This window comes from Convolutriloba macropyga, chromosome 7, assembly GCF_964194025.1.
Source record: "Convolutriloba macropyga chromosome 7, txConMacr16.3, whole genome shotgun sequence".
Classification (NCBI taxonomy): Eukaryota; Metazoa; Xenacoelomorpha; order Acoela; family Convolutidae; genus Convolutriloba; species Convolutriloba macropyga.
This window is the reverse complement of record NC_134474.1, coordinates 64,612,454-64,625,258: the sequence shown is the minus strand read 5'-3', so window position 1 is coordinate 64,625,258 and position 12,805 is coordinate 64,612,454. Positions and strand designations below refer to the sequence as shown.

The window sequence follows — 12,805 nt, the reverse complement described above, 5'->3', positions numbered from 1 at the left end:
TCTGCTAATTAAAATCTATTTTTAATTGTTCTGAATCAAAGTTCATTTTTGCTTCCTATTGCAGACTTTTAAAAAGTTTTTGACACAATTCAGGCCTTTGAATTCAAGTGAAGCTGACTTAGAGTGCTTGTTACAGTAATCTGTCAAAATTGGGTTCGATTTGCTTCAAATTAGCAACAACCTTTTTAGATCAATTGTGTTGAGTTTGATCACAGGTGAGGTGACTTAAAAGATGACCCAAAGATTACTTAAATGTTGACCCAAAGTGTTTCTTACAACACGGTTACTCTCAGTATCTAACATAATATAGACCTTCAAGAGGCGGAGGTGTGATGATTCAAGTGAGAAACGACTTGAGCAAAATCAAAGAAACTAAAACAGATTTTGAGGAAGCTCGGTTTGCTGAAATTTCTAACGCAGGAAAAGGTTCAAAATCCTAACTGTTTCACTAACTATTTATAAATTTTTGTAGAGAAGTTATATACAATCCTTGAAAAAAAAGTAATCATTTGAAACACCTTTTGTCTGCGGAGATCTTAGCATTTATATTCTAAAAGATAACCAGCTGACTAAGGATTTAAAAAAGTGATCCATTCGGTTGGTTTTGAAAAAGTTTGGACATCGCCTACTCAAGTAACAATGTCTTCCATGTCTTGCATTGATCATAACTTACAGCCGAATTGTGTTTCGCCCAAAATTTGTTCTTGAACATCAAAGTTATTCTGATTATTATCCCCCTGAAAATTGAAATGAAAACCCCGCAAAAAGATTCAAATGTAAACACATACCGTGATACATCTTTCCTAATAAAGCCCTGCAACAATTGCACAAGATACGGTCTCATTACATGAAAATCTTAGATCTTTCATAAGTTATATTGTTGAAGCAGCTGATGCTGATGAAGCTTTCAATAGATTGAACTGTTTGTTCTAGGAAAACACTGATGAGTTTGTCCCTTTTAGGATGTTCCAGTCCAAATCCCACATGGATCTCGATTGAAATTAACAATTTAAGAACCACAAAATCTCGCTCACTGCAAATGGAAGAAAACAAGGAAAAAATCATCTCGAAAAATTTAAACTCTTGCGCAACAAAATTGAGAACCTAGTGAAAACGAATAAGAAAAGGTATTACTCAAATGTTTCTGAATCACGCATGGGAGACTCGAGACAGGTCTATAAACTTTTAAATGATCTAAGTTGTAAAATCAGGGAAAATAAAAACATTCACATTTTAAGGAACTGGGGTTTTGAAAGTCCTAATGAAAGTGAGATTGCAAAAGCGTTCTTATTTGTTGCTGGTATTGGGATAAATATTTTACATAAGTTGCCTTATAATCCTCTCCAGACTATACCTTCGCAAGACAAGTCGATGTTCTATCCAACATAAGATAATGAAAAACAAAAAACTATACATGAAACAGACAATAAGTCTTTTTCCGGGCTTGACGATATCGACAACACTCTGGTGGAAATCAGCTCAGAGGTTACTGTTCCATACTTAAGCCGAAGCTATTCCTTTGCATAAGGATGGTGATAAGAGCAATGAAAACAATTACAGACCAAAATCACTGATTAAAACTTGAGGTCACATTTCCAGAAGAACGATGCAAAATTCATTGAACAAATTTTTCGAGCATAACCTGTTTAGGAATAAAAAATGTGGATTACGCCGAAACACATTACGGTTGATCATGGTCGAAATTATTGAAAGGATTTTAACTTGCACAAACAAGTTTATAGTGAATTTTGTTGTTCCTAAGGAGGCGTTTGACACGATAGATCATCAAAATTTGGAGCATGAGTTAGAATGCTTTGCTGTCGGCGGCAACTGTCACAAGTGGTTTGGTTCGCATTTAACGACTAGGTATCAAAGAGCTCAAGTCAATTGATGAATATCAAACTGGAGAAATTTAAACTGGTGTACCACAAGGATCAATTTTTTGACCTCTATTAGCTATTATTCATGTTAATGATATAACCACATGCTGCAAATTCACAAAATATTCTGCTCGCAGATGAGACAAAAATATCATCGGTTGGATGTAAACCTGAGGGTCTTAAAACCGATTTCAAAAAAATCGGCAGTTGGCTGGCTTTTACCAAATTAAATATCCCCTTAATTAGATAAAAACAGTTCAATTAAATCTAAGTGCTATTGCTTATAGACATCAGCGCAGTATGAACAATTGTTCCGTGGCTATTAAACAAACGTGTAAGTACCCTGGTTTGAATTTAAACTATAAACCGACGTTCAAGTTTCATATTATGTTAGGAAGAGACTCGGTAAACTGTGTGAATTATGTGCAACTTAAGACACTACGTTCCAATGCAGTTGCCAATTCGCTACAATAAAAGCAATGTAATTCCAAAAATACAATACGGTATTTTGATATATGGTTGCACAAAATATTCAAAGTTGGAAAAAACTTATTTTCTGTAGAAAAAAACTGAAGTTCATTCAATTTTTCAACCGCCGTGATCATTGTGATGACAAATTTCAGAAGCACCAATATATTGTCAGTATTTGAACTAAGTATCTACGAAATGCCCAATTCGTCCCGAGATCAATATACCAATTGCATTCTGAAAATTATTTAAATGATTTAATTTGTTTATTATAATATATATATATATATATATATATATATATATATGTTATATATTTGTTTGAGAACAAAAGATCTACAAGAAATTGTTCTTATATTTTGAAGGAAACTCTGTAGAAAAAATGATAAAGGAATATCGCACCGCAAAAATTAATAATCTGCTAGCAAAACAGCATCTCATTAGTACTTTTGAAAACTGTACTGTCAATGACATATTTTAAATCACAAATTTAGAGACTCTTCTATACTCAACAATAGAGAGCTTGTAAAACTCATCTTTGTTCTGTAAGGGTTAATCTATAATACCATTCACGTGCATGATACAGCACGGTCAGAAAAAGCTCGGCTTCTTTAGACGAAGAAGAAACTTTCGTGGACCAATTTTCTGGCACAAGTTTCCTTAATGAACCTGGAAATGAGAAATATACTTCTTAAAGTATTTCCTTGTCATAGGAAATTCTTTAACTTTACAATATTCTCATATTTTACGTTTTGAAGCGCAGAGTGTTGAGCTCGATTTGTCCCTTTGTCTGACTCCTCCGATTCTCTTTATACATTGATATTTGTTAAAATCTGTTTATAATCAGTACTTGGAGAAATTGATTCCTTCCTTCTTTCTTAACTCACTATACGATTCAGCACTCAAATTTAATTTGTGGGATAGCTTCAGAAACTGATTGGTCATTAACGTATAAAATTCGAAATCTTATGGGCAATTTTTTGAGTTTAAGTCTCCTAATCCACTTAAACTAGAATTGTTCCACTCGTATTTCTGGCAATATCCTGACCAGGATTCAGTATTGTATGTATATGGCACGTTGTCAACCTGAAATTGAACCTAATCATGGACTATGCTTCCCGTCTTGATACAGTACAGATTTTGACAAAAAATTTTCATTTGGTTTGCAAATTCTGCCTATTCGGTTCGAATTCAAAACTGCACTTAATTCAGCTTTTAAACACAACGCTATTCAGCATAATACTAATGCCAGCTAGCTATCGCTTTAATGAACCTTGATAATCTAAAGCACTATGACTTAATCACTGGGCTTTACATGTTTACCCTGTTTTTTTGATCTTCTGATTTTGCTCCTTTGACTTTTACCATAATCACTATATTGCGTAATTCGATGGGTGAAAGAATTTAAAACCCACTCAGTAGAAACAGTGAGTGAGGTAAGTCAGAACTCAAGCGTGAAAATCGTCAAAAGTTAAAGCGAATTAAAAAACATAGCAGGACAAGTCCTGTCATGAAATTAACAGAACTTTCAATGACTGAACAAAAACTAGACCTACAACGAACTATGAGTGAAGTGGGAAAAACCATTTCCAAAAAAAATCAGATAAAAAAGTAAAAATTGAAAATTAAGATCAAAATAACGCATGTGAACAAAAACCACTAGCGAGAGATAGTATTTGTTTCAAAAAACTAGGCCTAGAATGAACAATGAAAGGATTGGAAAAACCATTTAGAAAAAATGTTATCCAACAAACTGAACAGAAAAAATCAGAGTGAAATTGCAGCATGTGAACAAAAAACCAAACGAAGTACAGACGGACGAAATGCGGAACCGAATCAGAGTCATCAAGAACATCTAGCGTTTAAAAAACTATCATCTATTAGACAGAAAGAAACAGAACTAATCATCAAAAGCGGTCTTACGTCAAATAACGATGGAAAATCTAGTAAAAACCAAATTGTACAAAAATTATAAATATTGAAATAACTTTGCAATAAAAAATATATAAACCGACTAACGTCGGAAAAATTTCACTCAAACGACAGGCGGCGCAATTTAATTCAGGGGCTGCAGTCTAGATAAACTTTTCTTTATGGGTGCCAAAATTTCAGCCGAAGGTTGCATTCGAACACCCACCTCCTGAGTCCAATTCCATCACCTTGACGGAGGTATAATCCACTCGGCTATTAGAGCCTCGAAATACCATCTCTAACAATCTGTCTCATTTAAACAACAAACTTTATTTCGGAGTGAGAGCAATTGAAATCAATCCAAGATCAAGAACAAGTCATGGAAGTTACTAGAGAAGCCAAGAATGAAAAAAATGTAATAACTCAAAAATCACAAAAAAAATCAAAAACCTTAGTATTCGAAAAAATTAGCAGAAAAGCTTTGACTTTGTTGTTAAAGTTGGCATAAACAACGAAATAAACATAAAACTTTAGCATAAAAACTGTACTTTTCTTACAGAAAATGAACAATTTTGAAAATTGATAAAAAATAAGCCAAAATTTGAGGCCTTCAAATGTGTAAGACCAATTCTAGGTGTATAGAAACTATCTAGTAAACCATCTTCAGATAAAAAAATTTCATTGACACAAAAATCGAAAAGAACTCAAACAAAAACAACATAACTGGCAGACTGCCAGAAAACAGCCGCAATAGCTTTGTAGATCTGCATTCTCAAAAAAAAACACCTGAAAATTTAAAAAAACTGAAAAAAGACAAAAAAAGTTGAAGATCTCATTTTTTTGTCAAAATTCTCAACAGGAGTCTGATTTATACCACCAAAACTGCAATCAACTGGTAATCAAATTGTCTCTTGAGCGTCTAATTATTTTCCAATAAAAGCAATAAATCGAAACAAGGACAAAAAACACTAAAAGAGCCGAGAGACCACTCACTGAAAAAGTTCCTAAAACACCAACATAACTGGAGGATTTCAAGAGTATAGCCTCAATGCCTTTTTGGATAAAAAAAGATAAATAAAGAAAGACCAAAACGATATTTCTCTATTAAATGCTGATATGTTAGATTCTGATTAGGATAAGGATTCCGCCTAACGCTGCTTCTATTAGCTGCTCTCAAACAACCTTCAATTAGCAAGAAACAATCACCTGGCTCTATTTCTAACAATCTGTCTCATTTAAACAACTAATTTTATTTCGGAGTGAGAGCAAATGAAATCAATCAAAGATCAAGAACAAGTCAAGGAAAAAGTTACTAGAGAAGCCAAGAATGAAAAAAAATTGTAATAACTCAAATATCACAAAAAAATCAAAAAACTTAGTATTCGAAAAAATTAGCAAAAAAGCTTTCACTTTGTTGTTTAAGTTGGCATAAACAACGAAATAAATATAAAACTTTAGCAGAAAATGACCAATTTTGAAAATTGATAAAACTGTAATTTTTGAAAATAAGCCAAAAATTCGGGCCTTTAAATGTGTAAAACCAATTCTAGGTCTATAGAAACTATCTAGTAAACCATCTTCAGATAAAAAAATTTCATTGACACAAAAATCGAAAACAACTCAAACAAAAACAATATAGCTGGCAGACTGCCAGAAAACAGCCGCAATAGATTTGTAGATCTGCAGTCTCAAAAAAACACCTGAAAATTAAAAAAAACTAAAAAAATGACCAAAAAGTTTGAATTTCTCATATTTTTTTGTCAAAATTCTCAGCATGAGTCTGATTTATACCACCAAAACTGCAATCAACTGGTAATCAAATTGTCTCTTGAGAGTCCATTTATTTTCCACTAAAAGCAATAAATCAAAACAATGGGGGAAAAGCACTAAAATAGCTGAGAAATCCACTCACTGAAAAAGTTCCTAAAACACCAGCATAGCTGGAAGATTTCAAGAGTATAGCCTCAATGCCTTTTTAGATTAAAAAGATAGTTAAAGAAAGACCAAAACGAGATTTCTCTATTAAATGCTGATATGTTAGATTCTGATTAGGATAAGGATTCCGCCTAATGCTGCTTCTATTAGCTGCTCTCAAACAACCTTCAATTAGCAAGAAACACTCACCTGGCTATATCTCTAACAATCTGTCTCAATCAAACAACAAGTTTTATTTCGGAGTGAGAGCAATTGAAATCAATCCAAGATCAAGAACAAGTCATGGAAAAAGTTACTAGAGAAGCCAAGAATGAAAAAAATGTAATAACTCAAAAATCACAAAAAAAAATCAAAAACCTTAGTATTCGAAAAAATTAGCAGAAAAGCTTTGACTTTGTTGTTAAAGTTGGCATAAACAACGAAATAAACATAAAACTTTAGCATAAAAAATGTACTTTTCGAACAGAAAATGAACAATTTTGAAAATTAATAAAATTGTAATTTTTGAAAATAAGCCAAAAACTGGGGCCTTTAAATGTGTAAAACCAATTCTAGGTCTATAGAAACTATCTAGTAAACCATCTTCCAGATAAAAAAAAATTCATTGACACAAAAATTGAAAACAACTCAAACAAAAACAGCATAGCTGGCAGACTGCCAGAAAACAGCCGCAATAGCTTTTTAGATCTGCAGTCTCAAAAAAAAACACCTGAAAATTTAAAAAAAACTGAAAAAATGACCAAAAAGTTTGAATTTCTAATATTTTTTTGTCAAAATTCTCAGCATGAGTCTGATTCATACCACCAAAACTGCAATCAACTGGTAATCAAATTGTCTCTTGAGCGTCTAATTATTTTCCAATAAAAGCAATAAATCGAAACAAGGACGAAAAACACTAAAATAGCCGAGAGACCACTCACTGAAAAAGTTCCTAAAACACCAACATAGCTGGAAGATTTCATGAGTATAGCCTCAATGCCTTTTTAGATAAAAAAGATAGTTAGAGAAAGACCAAAACGACATTTCTCTATTAAATGCTGATATGTTAGATTCTGATTAGGACAAGGATTCCGCCTAACGCTGCTTCTATAAGCTGCTCTCAAACAACCTTCAATTAGCAAGAAACACTCACCTGGCTCTATCTCTAACAATCTGTCTCATTTAAACAACTAATTTTATTTCGGCGTGAGAGCAAATGAAATCAATCAAAGACCAAGAACAAGTCAAGGAAAAAGCCAAGAATGAAAAAAATTGTAATAACTCAAAAATAACAAAAAAATCAAAGAACTTAGTATTCGAAAAAATTAGCAAAAAAGCTTTGACTTTGTTGTTTAAGTTGGCATAAACAACGAAAAAAATATAAAACTTTAGCATAAAAACTGTACTTTTCTTACAGAAAATGACCAATTTTGAAAATTGATAAAATAGTAATTTTTGGAAATAAGCCAAAAATTGGGGCCTTTAAATGTGTAAAACCAATTCTAGGTCTATAAAAACTATCTAGTAAACCATCTTCAGATAAAATTTCATTAACACAAAAATCGAAAACAACTAAAAAAAAACAGTATAGCTGGCAGACTGCCAGAAAACAGCCGCAATAGCTTTGTAGATCTGCAGTCTCAAAAAAACACCTGAAAATTTGAAAAAAACTGAAAAAATGACCAAAAAGTTTGAATTTCTCACATTTTTTTGTCAAAATTCTCAGCATGAGTCTGATTTCTACCACCAAAACTGCAGTCAACTGGTAATCAAATTGTCTCTCTAGCGTCCATTTATTTTCTAATAAAAGCAATAAATCAAAACAATGGGCGAAAAGCACTAAAATGGCCGAGAAATCCACTCACTGAAAAAATTCCTAAAACACCAGCATAGCTGGGAGATTTCAAGAGTATAGCCTCAATGCCTTTTTGGATTAAAAAGATAGTAAAAGAAAGACCAAAACGAGATTTCTCTATTAAATGCTATGTTAGATTCTGATTAGGATAAGGATTCCGCCTAATGCTGCTTCTATTAGCTGCTCTCAAATGACCTTCAATTAGCAAGAAACACTTACCTGGCTCTATTTCTAACAATCTGTCTCATTTAAACAACTAATTTTATTTCGGAGTGAGAGCAAATGAAATCAATCAAAGATCAAGAACAAGTCAAGGAAAAAGTTACTAGAGAAGCCAAGAATGAAAAAAAATTGTAATAACTCAAATATCACAAAAAAAAATCAAAAACCTTAGTATTCGATGAAATTAGCAAAAAAGCTTTGACTTTGTTGTTAAAGTTGGTATAAACAACGAAAAAAACATAAAACTTTAGCATAAAAAATGTACTTTTCGTACAGAAAATGAACAATTTTGAAAATTGATAAAATTGTACTATTTGAAAATAAGTCAAAAATTGGGGCCTTTAAATGTGTAAAACCAATTCTAGGTCTATAGAAACTATCTAGTAAACCATCTTCCAGATAAAAAAAATTCATTGACACAAAAATTGAAAAAAAACTCAAACAAAAACAACATAGCTGGCAGACTGCCAGAAAACAGCCGCAATAGCTTTGTAGATCTGCAGTCTCAAAAAAACACCCGAAAATTTTTAAAAAAACTGAAAAAAGACAAAAAAATTTGAAGTTCTCATATTTTTTTGTCAGAATTCTCAACAGGAGTCTGATTTATACCACCAAAACTGCACTCAACTGGTAATCAAAATGTCTCTTGAGCGTCTATTTATTTTCCAATAAAAGCATTAAATCGAAACAAGGGGCAAAAAACACTAAAATAGCCGAGAAATCCACTCACTGAAAAAGTTCCTAAAACACCAACATAGTTGGAAGATCTCAAGAGTAAAGCCTCAATGCCTTTTTAGATGAAAAAGATAGTTAAAGAAAGACCATAACGAGATTTCTCTATTAAATGCTGATATGTTAGATTTTGATTAGGATAAGGATTCCGCCTAACGCTGCTTCTATTAGCTGCTCTCAAACGACCTTCAATTCGCAAGAAACACTTACCTGGCTATATCTCTAACAATCTGTCTCATTTAAACAACAAGTTTTATTTCGGAGTGAGAGCAAAAGAAATCAATCAAAGATCAAGAACAAGTCAAGGAAAAAGTTACTAGAGAAGCCAAGAATGAAAAAAATTGTAATAACTCAAAAATCACAAAAAAAATCAAAAAACTTAGTATACGAAAAAATTAGCAAAAAACGTTTGACTTTGTTGTTTAAGTTGGCATAAACAACGAAAAAACATAAAACTTTAGCATAAAAACTTTACTTTTCTTACAGAAAATGACCGATTTTGAAAATTGATAAAATAGTAATTTTTGAAAATAAGCCAAAAATTGGGGCCTTTAAATGTGTAAAACCAATTCTAGGTCTATAGAAACTATCTAGTAAACCATCTTCAGATTTAAAAAAATTCATTGACACCAAAATCGAAAACAACTCAAACAAAAACAACATAGCTGGCAGACTGCCAGAAAACAGCCGCAATAGCTTTGTAGATCTGCAGTCTCAAAAAAAACACCTGAAAATTTAAAAACTGAAGAAATGACCAAAAAGTTTAAATTTCTCATATTTTTTTGTCAAAATTCTCAGCATTAATCTGATTTATACCGCCAAAACTGCAATCAACTGGTAATCAAATTGTCTCTTGAGCGTCCATTTATTTTCCAATAAAAGCAATAAATCAAAAAACGGGTGAAAAGCACTAAAATAGCCGAGAAATCCACTCAATGAAAAAATTCCTAAAACACCAGCATAGCTGGAAGATTTCAAAAGAGTATAGCCTCAATGCCTTTTTGGATTAAAAAGATAGTAAAAGAAAGACCAAAACGAGATTTCTCTATTAAATGCTGATATGTTAGATTCTGATTAGGATAAGGATTCCGCCCAATGCTGCTTCTATTAGCTGCTCTCAAACGACCTTCAATTAGCAAGAAACACCCACGTGGCTATATCTCTAACAATCTGTCTCATTTAAACAACAAGTTCTATTTCGGAGTGAGAGCAATTGAAATCAATCAAAGATCAAGAACAAGTCATGGAAAAAGTTACTAGAGAAGCCAAGAATGAAAAAAATTGTAATAACTCAAAAAACCGAAAAAAAATCAAAAAACTTAGTATTCGAAGAAATTAGCAAAAAAGCTTTGACTTTGTTGTTAAAGTTGGTATAAACAACGAAAAAAACATAAAACTTTAGCATAAAAAATGTACTTTTCGTACAGAAAATGAACAATTTTGAAAATTGATAAAATTGTACTTTTTGAAAATAAGTCAAAAATTGGGGCCTTTAAATGTGTAAAACCAATTCTAGGTCTATGGAAACTATCTAGTAAACCACCTTCCAGATAAAAAAATTCATTGACACAAAAATTGAAAAAAAACTCAAACAAAAACAACATAGCTGGCAGACTGCCAGAAAACAGCCGCAATAGCTTTAGATCTGCAGTCTCAAAAAAACACCTGAAAATTTTAAAAAAAAAACTGAAAAAAGACAACAAAAATTTGAAGTTCTCATATTTTTTTGTCAAAATTCTCAGCAGGAGTCTGATTTATACCACCAAACCTTCAATTAGCAAGAAACACTCAGCTGGCTATATTTCTTTGTTAGAAAAGACGTCAATTTCAGAGTGAGGAAGTCATTTTTGAGAGTGATGTAAGTAACGTCTGGCCAAACAATTATTCACGCGAATGAACAGAAAAAAACTCGCTCCACTAACAGTGAGAAATAACGTCAATTCAGTTGAAACTGCATGAACGAATGAAAAAAGTAGATAAGTGATTGTGACATAATACGATCGTAACCAAAATCTAGATGGAATAAAAAACATAGCAGGACAAGTCCTGAGCCACAATTCAAAAACAACCGACTAACGTCGGGCGAATTGCTCTCAAACGACCGGCGAGCGGTTGGCTTCGTCAGTAGCTAGCCACGGGGGGGGGGTAACAGCGCGGTGGGGGTGGAGGCAATAGGGGGGGGGTGGGGTTTATCAACCTCTAAGAACCGACCTTCACACCATAAGTATAAGTACAAGTCTGCAAAACAGTTTGAGCTGTGAAACAAAGCTGAAAGGCTCTAAGAGCACTTAATGCCCACTGGGCGCTGCCTTTTTATCCCGTTTTTGAGGACGAAAAGTCAAAAGCGTCAGACGAAAAATCTGTCAAGCAAAAAATTGCATAAAAAAGACCGACAGGACTAATATAATTGCTACAAACTTCGTTTGACTAAACCAAAATAGAATAAACCTAGAATGGACCATGAATAGATTGGAAAAACCATTTCGAAAAATATAAGATCAAAAAATTGTAAAGAACAGCTAAAACCATATTCTCAAAGTATCAACAAAAACCATAGCGGGACAGCAAATTTTTTTTTTCAAACACCGTTTTCTCTCTGCTTTAAAATTAGAGTGAGAAACTTTCACGCCTCAAAACCACTCGCTCGCTCGCTCCGTTTTCTTTTTCGGTGTCACCAAAATCACTACTCCAATTTGACTTCAAAAATCATGAAAATGTGTGAACAGATCTTACAAAAGACAGCGCCCCATCAAATTCTTTTAATTGTAAAAAGGAGAGCGCCTAAATAATGGCCGTTGAGCTGACGGCGGCTATTAATCACATAAGGTGAGCAATATTCTATCATTCTACCCTAATCTAAGAACCGCAATATAGCTGCGTTCATCTTGGCTGCAATATAAACAAATCAATCAGTTAAAGATTTGACTCGAATAAAAGAGATTATGCAAAAAATAAGCGAAAAAAAAATAAGCGAAAATAATTATAAGTTTTATCTGATCTTTTGTTAATAGCAACTCAAAAAACATGTCAAAACATAGCCGGCAGATTGCCGGAAAATAGCCGCGATAGACGCTGGTGGCCTTCCATGAAATGAAACAACCAAAGAAATAAGATAGACAGATCGACTACAACTCCTTTAATAGACCACTAGGGTTAGATTCGGACTGTCAATTTTATGACACAACCGGTCTATAAGGAAAAAGTGTTCAGAGAGCTTTTTCAAAATTGATATTCGAAATCAAAAACTCAAATATTAGTGCACATAAGTTTGGCACTACTTAGATGCACTCTATTGATCTTTAAATAAAATGTTCATACCATAAGTGAGTTCAGAAGTCATTTTTTGAGTGAGGTAAGTCAAGCAATTGACCTAAAAGCAGAAATGACGTCACGCACACAAATTTTAACTGCAACGCAATAGAAGTCACTGAAGTCAGTTCCAAGAAGTCAGGTCGTAAGAATCATCGATGGAGACGACGAATTAAAAAACATAGCCGGAAGAATTCCGGAAGCAACCCGAAGGCTAAAAACTTAAAAAACCGAAATTGCAGCTGAAGTCAGTACCTTTTGTATCAAACCATAAACTCATCCCCCGGTCTGATCTAAAATTTGGAGAAATTTAAACCACTGTCACTAAAAGAAACAAAATGCAGCAAAAATATATTGAAAACGTTTGGTAACGTTAGAAAAAGTGCAACATAATTAGGATGGTCAAAACACTGATAGGCTGAAAAAGCTGACAGGGCTATCAATTGCCCTCAAATAATTAATGATCATAATCTCAAAAAGCAAACGGCAGATAATAATATTTTAAGTAAAGAAA

General features: G+C 33.0%; 1 protein-coding gene across 1 annotated transcript in view; it reads right to left on the bottom strand.

The window, feature by feature from the left end:
• Positions 1-12,805, bottom strand: part of LOC142343244 (uncharacterized) — a 53,604-nt gene that overhangs the window by 1,604 nt on the left and 39,195 nt on the right. The gene's annotated exons all lie outside the window — the stretch shown is intronic.